Raw genomic sequence first — 14,983 nt, 5'->3', positions numbered from 1 at the left:
CCAATGGTGGCATCTAAAGACACACCAAGCAGTATTTCTATGTCTATGGACGCTCAGTCCTTGGACATTTGGATGCTCGGATCTCCACCGGGAAAGGGCCTTGTAGCACCATTCGCATACAGTCGCAGATGCAACCGTAGCTACAGACGCAGCTGCGGCCAACACAGAGTCAGACCAAGAGTGAGAGGGGTGAATATCGCCCTGTAACCTACGTTATGTTGCATGCTCACTGCGCACCACTGGTTAAACCTCCAATACTGGCGATCAGATTCTCTGTATTATACTATATCAGCAAAATTATTATTATGAGGTAATATAATGAGGGAAGTTATACTTCTCTAAGCCATGACTCAGCACCAGGCAACCTGTATCATCTACAGGAAAACACACATCACTTGCTAACTTCATATGTTTCCTATAAACGTTTTATCCTCACTGAGGTTACTGCAATAAACCAATATGCCCGCTTCCCCCCGGGCCAAGCTCAGAGTGACTTAAGGATGATTATTTCCCAGGAGGAGACATTTTTTCCACCTTCACACAGGCAGGAAAAGCCACTTCAAAGAATATGAGAGTGTGAAGCATCTGCTAACTGGCCCACAGGGATGGCGTATACAGCTCTTGTGAGCGCATAAGGTGGTAATGAGGGAGGCACTGCCAACCCAAACACCAAGTCCGTGCCAGCATACACACACAGCGACATGCTAGCCCCACATGCTGGGGAAGTGTCGTTTATTACACGTTTTTACTCTCGCAACATGTGACGGCAAAATTGCACCGTGCACCACAGCTGTGTGAGGTGATGGGAAACGGCACAGGAAATAAACTCATATATATAACACTGGCACGCTAGGAACAGTAGGCCTGTCACAGACAGGCAGCTTCAAACAGATTGGCCTTGGCTCCTTGTCAGCTGAATGGGGGTATCCCGTGCACCATTTACCAGGCTTATAAGTGATACCTCGACCCTAACTGTGTCACATGATGCAGTAATTCCCGCTCATCTCTGGAGGCTCTAGATATCTCTATATGTTTCATGACAATAGGTTTCTTTTCAGATGTGGTTTGAGGTGCGACATCCTGCGCAAAGTACCAGTACCCCCCCCGGCCCTGGTTATCAGTACTTGTTTACACATGCACGGGACACATTCTGCCTGTGTGTGAACAGGTCCTGCGATTAAGGTAGCAGGACGGCAGCAGGCTGTCAGTGATTGGCAGTCTACTGCCATCTGAGGGGCAGTGAGGAGACGGCAACAGAGGCATGTCGCCCGCGCTTAGGGTGAGGAAAGAGCCCAGGGATCTCCGTAGTAGGATGGAGATTTCCCGGCCTCTGTGACAGGAGGCTTGCGCGGCACCATGGGTGCAATAAGCCACCCAATAGTGAGTGAGAGATGCTTGGAACACTACTGCAGCAGGAGGCGTCTGCATGTAATAGACATTTCCTGCTGCAGTACCATACAAAGCTATCTCTGCTGCTTCCCCATCTGAATCAGGCCCAATGTGCTCTCTCTGCATAAACTGATATAATATTCTCTTAATACTGTATAATATAACTCTAAATCTGATCTAACATGCATTCACAACAACAAGGGGTCCTTGAAGGCAGGGCTGGATTAACAGTGAGGCGGATGGAGCTGCAGCTCCAGGCCTCCCATGAAAATAGGCCCATCACCAGCATGAGGCGCCGAGACAGTGTTGACAGTAAAAAAATATTTTCCTGTCATCACCATGGCCAGCAGGTAGCAGCTTGCGTAAGGGGGAGCAGCACCCAGTACCTTTCTCGCATGCTGCAGGACTGCAGTGCCCTTTTTGTGTCACAGTTGGAAACGTGACACCATGATGTCGCAACGATGCCTAAATGTCTGTACCCGAGCACTGCAGTAGATGCTAGATGCAAGTGGGCTAAAGGATCTCTGATGTCACCACCATGCGACCGGCGATGACAGAGAGAGGGACACGGTTGGTGGGCTAGCACTTTTACTATCTACGTGGATATGGATTGGGGAAAGTAACCTGTAGTGAACGAAGTCCGAAGTGTGGCGAGCGAAGTTAGCCCGCGAGGGTACAACTTGAGCCAACCTTGCTCCTCCACCTGCCATCACGGGTCACATGGTTGTGATGTCAGAGGTCCTTTAGCCCACTTGAATTTAGCTACAACCCGAGCACTGTTGCCTGTTGGAGACTTACCGTAATAAATATTTGAACAATACATTGCGGCAGTGAGTCCAAACAAGAAATGTTTTTAAGTAAAATTCAGGTGTAATATACAAGGGATGCCGTTAAGTTCCCGACAGTCGGGATCCTGGCGCACAAAATACCGACTCTGGAATCCCGACAGCATTCAAGAATGCCGGCGGTCGAAATTCAGACTGACGCCCGGTATACCCACTAGGGTGGTGGTCCACATTGCCACCCGCTGGGGAATATAATAGTGTTGCGAGCAAAGTTTTCCACCCAGCCCGAAGCGTGGCGTGGGTAGCGATCCTGCGGGGGGACACACTGCGCTTGATATTGAGATTTTGTCTGTCAGGATTTCGGTATCGGTATCTCGACCGTCGGGATCCTGACTGTCTGGAAATCATACTGAAGCCGTATTATACAATTACTGTTGTCCCCGGTGGATGTGAGTACCTCATAAGAAAAGAAAGCTGTGGTTTGTTTTTATATACAGTCTACTTTGTTCTTTGAGAAGCCTCCCTGCTGATGTCCAAGGAATGAGGAATTATCCACTTATCCTGTGCAGTTTCCTGGTCTATAGTGAGACAGGCGTGTACAGTGATGATGGCAACTTTATTATGTTGAGTTACAAGGCTCTCCCTCTCTCCCACACCCTTACTTTAGCTCTAGTGAGTCCTGTCCTTCCTCTTCCCTGTCCTTCCTCTCCCCTGTCCTTCCTCTCCCCAAAACATTGTAATAACTAGGAATAAGTATCACTGCCGATCATACCTGCAGGGCCTGTCACTATCTTCAGATGGCGGTCATTCCATTAACTGCTATGGGGCTGCTCTGTCAGAAGGGATCTTGCGATCCCCGTCTGGTGGGCTGCAGGAAGCCATTTGCACACCTGGAACGAGATCCGGTCTGAAGATCGACAGTATCTAGGTCGACAATGTTTAGGTCGACCACTATAGGTCGACAGCCACTAGGTCGACATGGATGGAAGGTCGACAGGGTTTCTAGGTCGACATGTGCTAGGTTGACAGGTCTAGAGGTCGACATGAGTTTTTCACATTTTTTGGGGAATTTTTTCATACTTAACGATCCACGTGGACTACGATTGGAACGGTAATCTGTGCCGAGCGAATCGGTAGCGGAGCGAAGGCACCATGCCCGAAGCATGGCGAGCGAAGCGAGCCATGCGAGGGGACGCGGTGCACTAATTTGGGATCCCGGTCACTCTACGAAGAAAACAACACCAACAACAAAAAAAATCATCATGTCGACCTTTAGACCTGTTGACCTAGCACATGTCGACCTAGAAACCCTGTCGACCTTCCATCCATGTCGACCTAGTGACTGTCGACCTATAGTGGTCGACCTAAACATTGTCGACCTAGATACTGTCGATTTGATTAACCACACCCACCTGGAACGTCATAAATGCACAATAGCTGCAAAGGGTTGCAATTTCTTCCAGATCTCCAGGACTGATGCTTACGGGAGCACATGCCACACCTCTGTGTAGGCCACACCCCCAACCCTGGTCACGCACCCCAGATCACTATTCACACCCCTTGCCAAGGCACACAATAGGCCCTACAGAAATTTCAACACCAGGCCCATATGGACCTAAAGGGGACATTTTACTAAGCAGCGATAAGAGCGGAGAAGAGAGCTAGTGGAGAAGTTGCCCATGGCAACCAATCAGCACTGAAGTAACATCTATAATTTGCATACTATAAAATGATACAGAGCTGCTGATTGGTTGATGGGGAAACTTCTCCACTGGCTCACTTCTCCGCTCTTATCACTGCTTAGTAAATGTCCCCCATAAATTTGGCACTGCTTGAAGGAACATAATATGACGGGCCCAATATCAGTTGTGTGATTTCATATCCCCCGACTAGCCCGGTTTTGGTGGGACAGTGCCAGATTTGGAGGCCTGTGCCAGTTCCCTGCTATTAGGAGGTTCGTCCTGATTTGTATTGTTTTATATAGGGGGATGGGGTATACCAAAGCAGTCAGCGGTTTTATTGTAGGGGAGGCCATACCTAACTATCATGCACTTACACCCTCTGCATGACATGCTCACACCCCCAGTGCCGATTTACATTCTCCCAATATTGACAACAAGTACGTGATTGCAAATAAAGTAACTGCAGCAATTTCAGCAAGCAAATGCCATATATAACATGCAATAAAGGTAAGAACACATCGGGCCTCCTTTATGAAGTGCAAATGTTTTGCTGTATAACAAGAATCTATGAGTATTACAATATTTTGGCCACACCCCTCTTCGTAGACCCTAATTACTTGAAGTGCCTGGCCCCGCCCCATCAGCTATGCCCTGAATGTCCCCTCCGGACTTCTCCCAGAGGAAAGAAATTTCAGCAGGCACGTATGCTTCTACCTGTGCATGCTTACGTTCCTCTGCAAATTCCACCATTTAGCTCCATATACTAATGCGTTTCGGAAAAAATCATTCACTTCCATCAAGACGACGGTCTATATTAAGATGATAGACTAAGTCAGAATCTGCCATAGGATATCCCATGTGTTTCACTGCTGCTCACTCCCTGCTTGCAAATTTCTCTCCTTATTTTCTGCATGTATGCTCTGCAGCGAAGAGTCATGTGCAGGGAAAGACATCATCCTTCCAGGATTTTACTTTCAGACCCGCTGCAAATGTGTTCTATGGAACTGGAAACACATGTTTCTCCGAGGAGCTATTTACATTGACATATTTTATTATGTTGCTTACAGAGGTTTATGGCCACTGCCCATTGAATGTCCGGCTTTTATGGGTTTCAGTGTTGCGTTCCTGATTGAGGGCCCCTTGGATTCTTGGTCCTTATTGTGCTTTGTGCAGAGATGGTTGGGTCTCCTGAGACTGATGGACAATAGATCGGATTCGCGCCATAATTGAAACTGATCCCTAGAAGTTTGGGGCTGACTTTGCACCATGTGTTTATGAGTTTTCTGATGTAGAAACATCATGGAAAGTTACCACAATGTTGTCAAAATGTACGAAAGATGCGCCCTGTGGTGTCCTCCACCCGGGGACCTGACCGGTTAGATGGTGGGGAGTGTACGGTTACAAGGGCACGTTGAGCCCCAGGGGTGTAATGTATTTGGGGTGTGTCCCAGTATACTTCCAATAGCCTGCTCCGTTCAGACCTCTCCCATTACCTCACTGTGGTGCGGTTTTCAGCTCACTGGACAGAGACAAAGCCGTGGAGTGAGGCCAGATGTGCTCCTGTCATGTGTTGTAACATCTGTTTGTGTTGATGATACTTGCAGATCTGCTAACAAACTATTTACGCTGACAAGTCAGTGACACTAAACCCGCAGTAAGAACGCTTTCCAGAGATCTGTCTAGTGCTAAACACTAAAGGCTGTGACTCCAGGTAACGATTTATGTGGCCAACTTATTGTATTCATATAAAGCCAAGTAATATTCTTCTCCAAGGCCAGGGAGAGGATCAAGACTATGGGAAGAAGATATTATTTAAATTATCTTTTATTTATAAGGTGCCACAAAGGGACCGCAGTGCCATACAAAAGAAATATAAAAGTACATAAAGTGAATACAAACGTAACAGACATAGTAGAACAAAAACAATATACAGGGTGATTCAAAAGTCGCAGTACACCCTTTTGTCAAAGTCGCAGTACACCCTTTTGTTTCAAAAACTGTGCAGGAAATGGGAAAACTGACTTAGATTCAAAATGGCCGATTTAAAGATGGTGCCCATGTTCATGTTCAGTACATACCCATGTTCAGTACATACCCTAAAACACAGGTCCTCAGGACCCCACACAGTGCATGTTTTGCAGGTCTCCTCATAGAATCACAAGTGAAATAATTAGCTCCACCTGTGAACCTTTTAAAATGTGTCAGTGAGTAATTAATACACCTGTGCACCTGCTGAGTTACCTGCAAAACATGCACTGTTTGGGGTTCTGAGGACCAAGTTTGAGAACCTGTGCCCTAAAAGATAGTCCACCTCACCCATATCTTACTGGAGTATTAAGTTTTCCCATTTGTTTTCCCATTTCCTTCACAGTTTTTGAAACAAAAGGGTGTACTGCGACTTTTGGATCACCCTGTATACAAGATAGTTACTAGAAAATCAGCGCTGGCTGAACTTGTACAATAGTTGATGGGCACAGCAGACTAGTGCAGAGCCATTTATTGCACAATGAATACCAAGGGGGAGGAGAAGTTGTTGTAGGTAAATAAAGGAAGAATACATTAGGAAGGGGGACCCTGCTCATCAGAGCAAACATTCTATAGGGGAGGGCTTGTCAAACAGGAATGATACAGATGAGTGAGTCAGTGTGCAAGGACAAAAAGGGGTAGGTTAGGAGAGAGGGTAGGCTTAGGTTTATAAATGTTTTTTGAGAGCACGTTTGAAACTTTAGAGAGAGAGAGAGGTGGAACATCTGATATGGAGAGGGAGGAAGTTCCAGAGGTGAGGAGCATCATGAGCAAAGTCGTGGAGACAGGAGAAGGAAGCGGTGATCAGTTGGGAAAAGAGATATCACTGGCAGAGCAAAGTGGCCAGGCAGGGGTGTGGTGTGGGATGAGATGAGATTAAAGATGTAGGTGGGAGAGGATTTGGCAATGGCTTTATATGTGTGAGGTGTTTGATATGCAATTTGTCGAGAAGGGGAGCCAGTAGAGGGATTGGCAGCAGTAGCACTAATGCTGGATTAGAGTGGAAAGAGTTGGGAATAGGAAAAGCCAGTCACAGCAATTTTACAATAGTCCAGCCAAAGATGACCAGCGAGTGGACGACTGTCCATGATGCAAAATAGTATTGACCTAGTGATATTATAAAGATGGAAGTGGCATGAGTGGGAGAGCTAATGAATGTAGGATTTTAAAGAGAGGGAATAGTCCATGATAACTCCATTAAGGGAAGCCAACAGGTAAGGTGCACAGTGTCGAGAGAAGTGGAGAGGTCCAGGAGGATGAGTAAAGGGCAATAGCCTTTAGATTAGCAGCAATAAGGTCATTGGTGGCTTAAGTGGGGGCAGTTTTTGTGGAGTGGAGAGGTTGAAAGCCAAACTGATGTAGATTAAGTAGGGAGTGCGATGATGGAAAAGTGGAAAGGCAGCTGTAGACAGCTGAAGGAATTTAGTGGCAAAATGGGAGAGAGAGATGGAAATATAGGATGAGTCAAGGTCAAGGGTATGGAGCTGGATCAAAGGTAATTTTGCAGTCAGACCTCCAAAAATTCCTTTTTTTGGAGGTTTGGCCACATTGAGCATGTGCATCAAGCTCTGGAATGCAATACATTCTGGAGCTTGAACCTGGTATGCAATGCCTAATAGAAGCCTATGGGATCCAATTTAATCCCTCCCAGTGTCCCCTGCATGCGCAGAAGGACTTGAGGGTCAAAAACCCATAAGTCCCAACACGGCAAAGGATAGCTCTTATCGGGAGAGCTGTCCTTTGCTTAAATTAAATCATCATGCATACAGCGTTACTAAATGCTGCGGTGCATGCGATCAGTGACAGGACGCATTGCATTAAAAATGCGATGCTTGATGCCTCTCTCCCAGGGTACAGTATGCATGAATGAAGATGTGACGACATCTGATGAGAGAGAAAAGTTGAAGAGGTGGTCAAGATGGGAACAGGCAATATAAGAAGATTTTACTCATGTCAACAATATGGGTCATTGCGATGCTCCCGAGTCAGGAGCTATAAACAGCTTGGAGCCTGAAGAAGAAAAACTAGAGATAACAACTGCACATTTTACATATCTGAACATTTATTTCAACTTTAGTTTACAGTAGTTACAATTTTAGTTCTAGAACATATATCACATCTGCACCCTCATTAAATCTGGGCTTAAACATAAATATATACTGTATTGCATTTTGATGACCGCGTGCATTTCAGCATTAAAGTGGGAAATTGGTTGTTCTCGTCCTTGACAGAAACTTGTAGCCTAATCTATGCTGACCGCAGCAGTGAAATGAGGGATTAGGGTATGAACAGAGAAGCAAAGAACACTTAATAAAGAACAAAGAATTCTCCTGAACTGTACGAGGTCTTCAGAAATCTCTTGAGATGGATTCAAATAAAAGTTTGTTAAGGGGAAGGGACAAAGGTAGAACTATGTGTGGGAGGTAAATTTACTAACTTGGATATGTCCTGTATGGCCGGAGTCAGCGCTGGCTCTATTAGAAAGGCTTTTCCCAGACACAACGTCCCTTGGGATATGTGGAAAAGGCTGAAACTGAACTATAGCTCAGAGTATTCTGCAGGAATCTGGGCAGACAAATTATTATACGTCTAAGGGTCAGCTCTCAGCCCTGCTTACGCTGCAAGTATTCAGTGTTGATGTTTTTGGTGCATTTACTTGATTATACTAATGAGTAATAAGTCAAACCATTTGTAACTGCACCACAGGCCTTCTACTTTCTGTGCTAATCACCAGAACCATTGATTGCTAATGAGCCATCTAGTCCTGAGAGTATCCAGCATGAGCTAGGGTCCAGTGGTTATTACACAATGTATCTCTAGAGATCTCTATCACATCTATTCAGTCTTCTTGTGTAAAGTTTATTAATCTATGTTATAACTTTTCATAGTTACACATTTAAAGATAGACTCAGGTCTACTAAGATCAACCTTTTCAATCAGGACCAGTTGCAGACCAAGTGGAACCCAGAACGAGAACTTCCTTTGCAGCTTCCACCACAAAAACACTCACTGCCCGCATTGTGTCACATATACACTGCCTCCATAGCCGCACGCACTCACTGCCCCCATAGCCTCACACGCTGCCTCCATAGCCTCACACTCACTCATTGCCCCCATAGCATCACACACCTGCAGGCCCTATTGCCACACACACACACACACACACACACACTGCCCCCATAACCTCACACACTGGCCCCATAGCTTGACAAACATTCACTGCCCTCATAACCTCACTCACTGCCCCCATAACCTCACACACCGACACCATGGGCGGGATGTACTAAAGGGAAAATGCGGTAAAACCCCCATTTTCGTGGGTATTACTGTATATATGTACTAAGACCCTGCCGCCGGGTTTTCGTCGCCAAGGGTATCACCATCTTTTGCCCCATAACCTCACACACTCACTGCCCCCATAACCTCACACACTCACTGCCCCCATAACCTCACACACTCACTGCCCACATAACCGCACACACTCACTGCCCCCATAACCTCACACACTCACTGCCCCATAACCTCACACACTCACTGCCCCATAACCTCACACACTCACTGACACCATAACCTCACACACTCACTGACACCATAACCTCACACACTCACTGCACCCATAACCTCACACACTCACTGACACCATAACCTCACACACTCACTGCCCCCATAACCTCAAACACTCACTGACACCATAACCTCACACTCTCACTGCCCCCATAACCTCACACACTCACTGCCCCATAACCTCACACACTCACTGCCCCATAACCTCACACACTCACTGACACCATACCCTCACACACTCACTGACACCATAACCTCACACACTCACTGACACCATAACCTCACACACTCACTGCCCTCATAACCTCACACACTCACTGCCTCCATAACCTCACACACTCACTGCCCCATAACCTCACACACTCATTGCCCCCATAACCTCACACACTCACTGCCCCCATAACCTCACACACTCACTGCCCCCATAACCTCACACACTCACTGACACCATAACCTCACACACTCACTGCCCCCATAACCTCACACACTCACTGCCCCCATAACCTCACACACTCACTCCCCAAATAACCTCACACACTCACTGACACCATAACCTCACACACTCACTGACACCATAACCTCACACACTCACTGCCCCCATAACCTCACACACTCACTGACACCATAACCTCACACACTCACTGCCCCCATAACCTCACACACTCACTGACACCATAACCTCACACATTCACTGCCCCCATATCCTCACACACTCACTGCCCTCATAACCTCACACATTCACTGCCCCCATAACCTCACACACTCACTGCCCCATAACCTCACACACTCACTGCCCTCATAACCTCACACATTCACTGCCCCATAACCTCACACACTCACTGACACCATAACTTCACACTTTCACTGCCCCCATATCCTCACACACTCACTGCCCTCATAACCTCACACATTCACTGCCCCCATAACCTCACACACTCACTGCCCCATATCCTCACACACTCACTGCCCTCATAACCTCACACACTCACTGCCCCATAACCTCACACACTCACTGCCCCCATAACCTCACACACTCACTGACACCATAACCTCACACACTCACTGCACCCATAACCTCACACACTCACTGACACCATAACCTCACACACTCACTGCCCCCATAACCTCAAACACTCACTGACACCATAACCTCACACTCTCACTGCCCCCATAACCTCACACACTCACTGCCCCATAACCTCACACACTCACTGCCCCATAACCTCACACACTCACTGACACCATACCCTCACACACTCACTGACACCATAACCTCACACACTCACTGACACCATAACCTCACACACTCACTGCCCTCATAACCTCACACACTCACTGCCTCCATAACCTCACACACTCACTGCCCCATAACCTCACACACTCATTGCCCCCATAACCTCACACACTCACTGCCCCCATAACCTCACACACTCACTGCCCCCATAACCTCACACACTCACTGACACCATAACCTCACACACTCACTGCCCCCATAACCTCACACACTCACTTCCCCCATAACCTCACACACTCACTCCCCAAATAACCTCACACACTCACTGACACCATAACCTCACACACTCACTGACACCATAACCTCACACACTCACTGCCCCCATAACCTCACACACTCACTGACACCATAACCTCACACACTCACTGCCCCCATAACCTCACACACTCACTGACACCATAACCTCACACATTCACTGCCCCCATATCCTCACACACTCACTGCCCTCATAACCTCACACATTCACTGCCCCCATAACCTCACACACTCACTGCCCCATAACCTCACACACTCACTGCCCTCATAACCTCACACACTCACTGCCCCATAACCTCACACACTCACTGACACCATAACCTCACACTTTCACTGCCCCCATATCCTCACACACTCACTGCCCTCATAACCTCACACATTCACTGCCCCCATAACCTCACACACTCACTGCCCCATATCCTCACACACTCACTGCCCTCATAACCTCACACACTCACTGCCCCATAACCTCACACACTCACTGCCCCCATAACCTCACACACTCACTGACACCATAACCTCACACACTCACTGCCCTCATAATCTCACGCACTCACTGCCCCCATAACCTCACACACTCACTGACACCATAACCTCGCACACTCATTTCCAACGGCTGCCCACACCTAGTAGTGTGCAGATTACGTCTTTGCCTCCTTACATTGCAGCTGTATTGTGTACCGAGAATTTTGGTGCTGTTACCTGTGCTTTGTTTTAGTTTTTCAGTTACTGTATTGTCAAGTTCTGTGTACCCTGTAATGTTCTTCTAATGTCTGCCGGGTGTACGGTGCTGCGAAACACTTGTAGCGCCTTATAAATAAAATTAATAATAATAATAATATCTCAGGGAGGTGTGGCCAGGGCCCCTCCTTACTATCATAGTAAAAATATACTATGCCCAAAGTGCCTGCACAGCTGTCCCTGATGGGGGTAAAAAGACGGGCCTCCGCTTAGGTCCAGGTAAGGAGTACTCGTCCCCACCCCTCTCAGCAGCACTGCTCGCTGCCCCTATACCCCTATAGCCTCAAACACACTGCCCCCATTAGCTGCACCCTCTCCGGCAGTTACGCCCCCTGAGTACATTGTCGCAGTGGCCCTGGATAGAACATATAATAAAAGGGCTAGCTAGGAGAAAAAGCAGAACACTTAGAAGCAGAGGTGCTGATTTATGTTTGTGCTGGTGGTTGCTCAAGGCAACCCACAAAAAAACAAAAAGGGGTGTGGCCTCGCTGGAAACGCTTCTGTCCGTAGCAGTGTAAAAAACCTTCTTAAAATGCCCGTCGCCGAGGAGACAGGCGCTAGAGATCAAATGTGACCTTTAGCGTCCGTCTACTCCTCGGCAGCGGACATTTTTGGTAGGGTTTTTTTACACTGCAATGGACGGAAACCTTTCTGGAGATAAGCTTAATTCTAGTATGATGGAGACTTGCCCCCTTCTTGTGCCAAATACCCAATTGGACCTTTTAAAATCTAACTACAACTTTGGCTGGAAGGCTGACAAGATGTAATATTTACAGTAGGTGTCTCTCTTACCCAATCAATCCTATGGATTTCTCCACAAAGAAAATTACCCCTGGGTTCTCTCATCTGTAAAAGTGTACCTTAAATTTCTAGACCAATTTATCTCTGGGCTAGGTAGACTTGTAACAATTAAAATGAAATTCCTGCCAAGGCTTCTCTATATCTTTCCAACGAATGCCCCCTACACACTCGGCAATCCGCCGTCGAGCTGCCCGACAGCGGATACATCCGACAGGCGACCCGGCGGGGGGGGGGGAGGGGGATTGAGGTGACCCAGCTCCATAGCAGTGCATGCTAATATGGACGAGATTGTCCATATTGGCCTGCATGCATAAGCGACCCGGCACCAACGATGAACGAGCACGGGGCCGTGCATCGTTCATCGTGGTGCCTACACACTGAACGATATGATATGAATGAGTTCTCATTCATTAATGAACGAGAATGTTCATATCGTTAAGGGAATTCTTTAAGTGTGTAGGGCCCTTAACAGTTTGTTTTCCTGATGATGTTCTTTCTAAGCTCCACCAATGGTTCAGTCAGTTTATATGGAATTTAAATTCCCAAACCTTCAGATGGAGACAGATATTAACTATATTTTTTGGCTACCCATCTAAGCCAAATGGTAGCATGGTAAGCTCCCAGCCGTGCAGACATTAGAGCAGTACAGGGTACACAGACTTAACATTACAGTAACAGCAAAACTAAAACAGAGGCCAGGTAACAATTAGCAACACAATTCTCAGTACACAATACAGCTGAGATGTACGGAAGCAAAGGAGTAGTCGTTATACTACTGGGGGCAGGAAGCCACTGGAAGAGATAAACAGCAATGAGAGGGAGGAGATGCAGGTATAGACATTCGCTACTTAGAAAAGAGTTGTAACTGAAATGTGAGAGAAGAGGGCTGTGATAATAGGAGGGAAGAGGGCCCTGCTCCAACTAGCTCACAATCTAGGGGTGGGGGGAGAAAGACAGGTGACATGAGGCGCAAGCAAGCGGAAGAAGTCCTGATGGTAGGAAGTGAGCAAGTCACAGATGGCCAAGGCTTGAGATGGTGGGTTGGGAGAGTGGCCTCGAAACTAGGTTATGTGAAAGGGTAGGCTTTGATGAACAGGTGAGTTTTCAGTGACCATTTGAAGCTTTGCAAGGCTGGGAGAGTTGGCTTGAATTAGAGACAGCTGCTAGCCCATTCTGCCGTCTATTTTGGGGAGTTACTCTAACCAGCATTCACCATTAGCCTCGGTTCACACAGTAGTCCATTTTACCCATCAAAACTGGAACTATTGGAAGGGCTGCTTTAAACTGGTTTCCCGTCGCTCCCCCCTTGCACCCATTTGGGACAACCCCTGGGCAATCCTATCTTCACTCCACACCCTGGCTCTGTAAGAATATTAGAATTGCTCTAAATACATTGCTTCCAGTTGTGAAGGAGTTAAACTCCATATAGCTTGTAACTTATTTCCAGGACCTCTGCATCACAAGTTCACAAGAAGCAACCGGAACACTTTGTCATACCAGTGTTGGGACTTTATTAGATCAGTAAGACAGCAGGTTAATGGAGTGAGGGCTATTTTATGACATTGTATTTCAGTGGGGAGTAAATGGGAAACTGCACCTCTTACCAGCAGGAATATCTTTTGTCCTCCGCTACCAATTACGGACATCACATGAGTTAATTTGTAAATTACATCTGCCTTACTCCAACATCTGACAAGTTCAAAAGACATTTGTAGCAGCACAGTAATAAAGAGATAGATTCATTCTTCCATAGATATATTATGTAGTAATAAGAATACTGTGGTGTCGTTAGTTCATGACTGGTTCCCATTGATGTTAAGATGTTGTCTATAAATCAGGCTCTGCTTTCTCTGGCTCTGTGAAGACTTCCAGCAGGGGTCCAACATGTCCTTTGGAGTCTTCATTATAAACCCAAGAGATCTTGTCCCAGGCTCTTTACATCCTCGGCTGCATGAGGTCACGGTGCCACTGCGGTGGGAATGTGCAGCCGGCTGGAGAGAAATGCTGGCAGCCGTCCATGTTCCCAAACATCTCAGAGGTTCCAGGTTATAAATGGGGTATGTGGGATCCCACAGTAATTCAATAAAAGGGATTCACAAGCTGTATATGACTGTGTCCTCTGCTGCCAGCTACAGATGTCTCTTATTATAATAATGAATGTAATACCCAATGCTACAAATAAAAAGACATTCATATTTCAGCCGAATTTGTAATTTTATTGAGTACTTAGGGATAGATGCGTAATAATGAATCCAGGTCATTTCCGAATGACGTCATCTAGGAATCCAAGTCACACCTGGATTGTTTAATGCGGTTTGATTTATTCTATCATGTATCATTATAATTGGTCAGTAGTGTCAGGCTGGGTTTTACAGGTCCAACCGTTCATTTCAAGAACCATTGTTTAGTCCAGTGGTTCTCAAACTGTGTGTCATGGCACCCTGGTG

Source organism: Pseudophryne corroboree, chromosome 4, assembly GCF_028390025.1.
Source record: "Pseudophryne corroboree isolate aPseCor3 chromosome 4, aPseCor3.hap2, whole genome shotgun sequence".
Lineage (NCBI taxonomy): Eukaryota > Metazoa > Chordata > Amphibia > Anura > Myobatrachidae > Pseudophryne > Pseudophryne corroboree.
The sequence above is the reverse complement of the archived record's forward strand: the minus strand, read 5'-3'. Positions refer to the sequence as shown.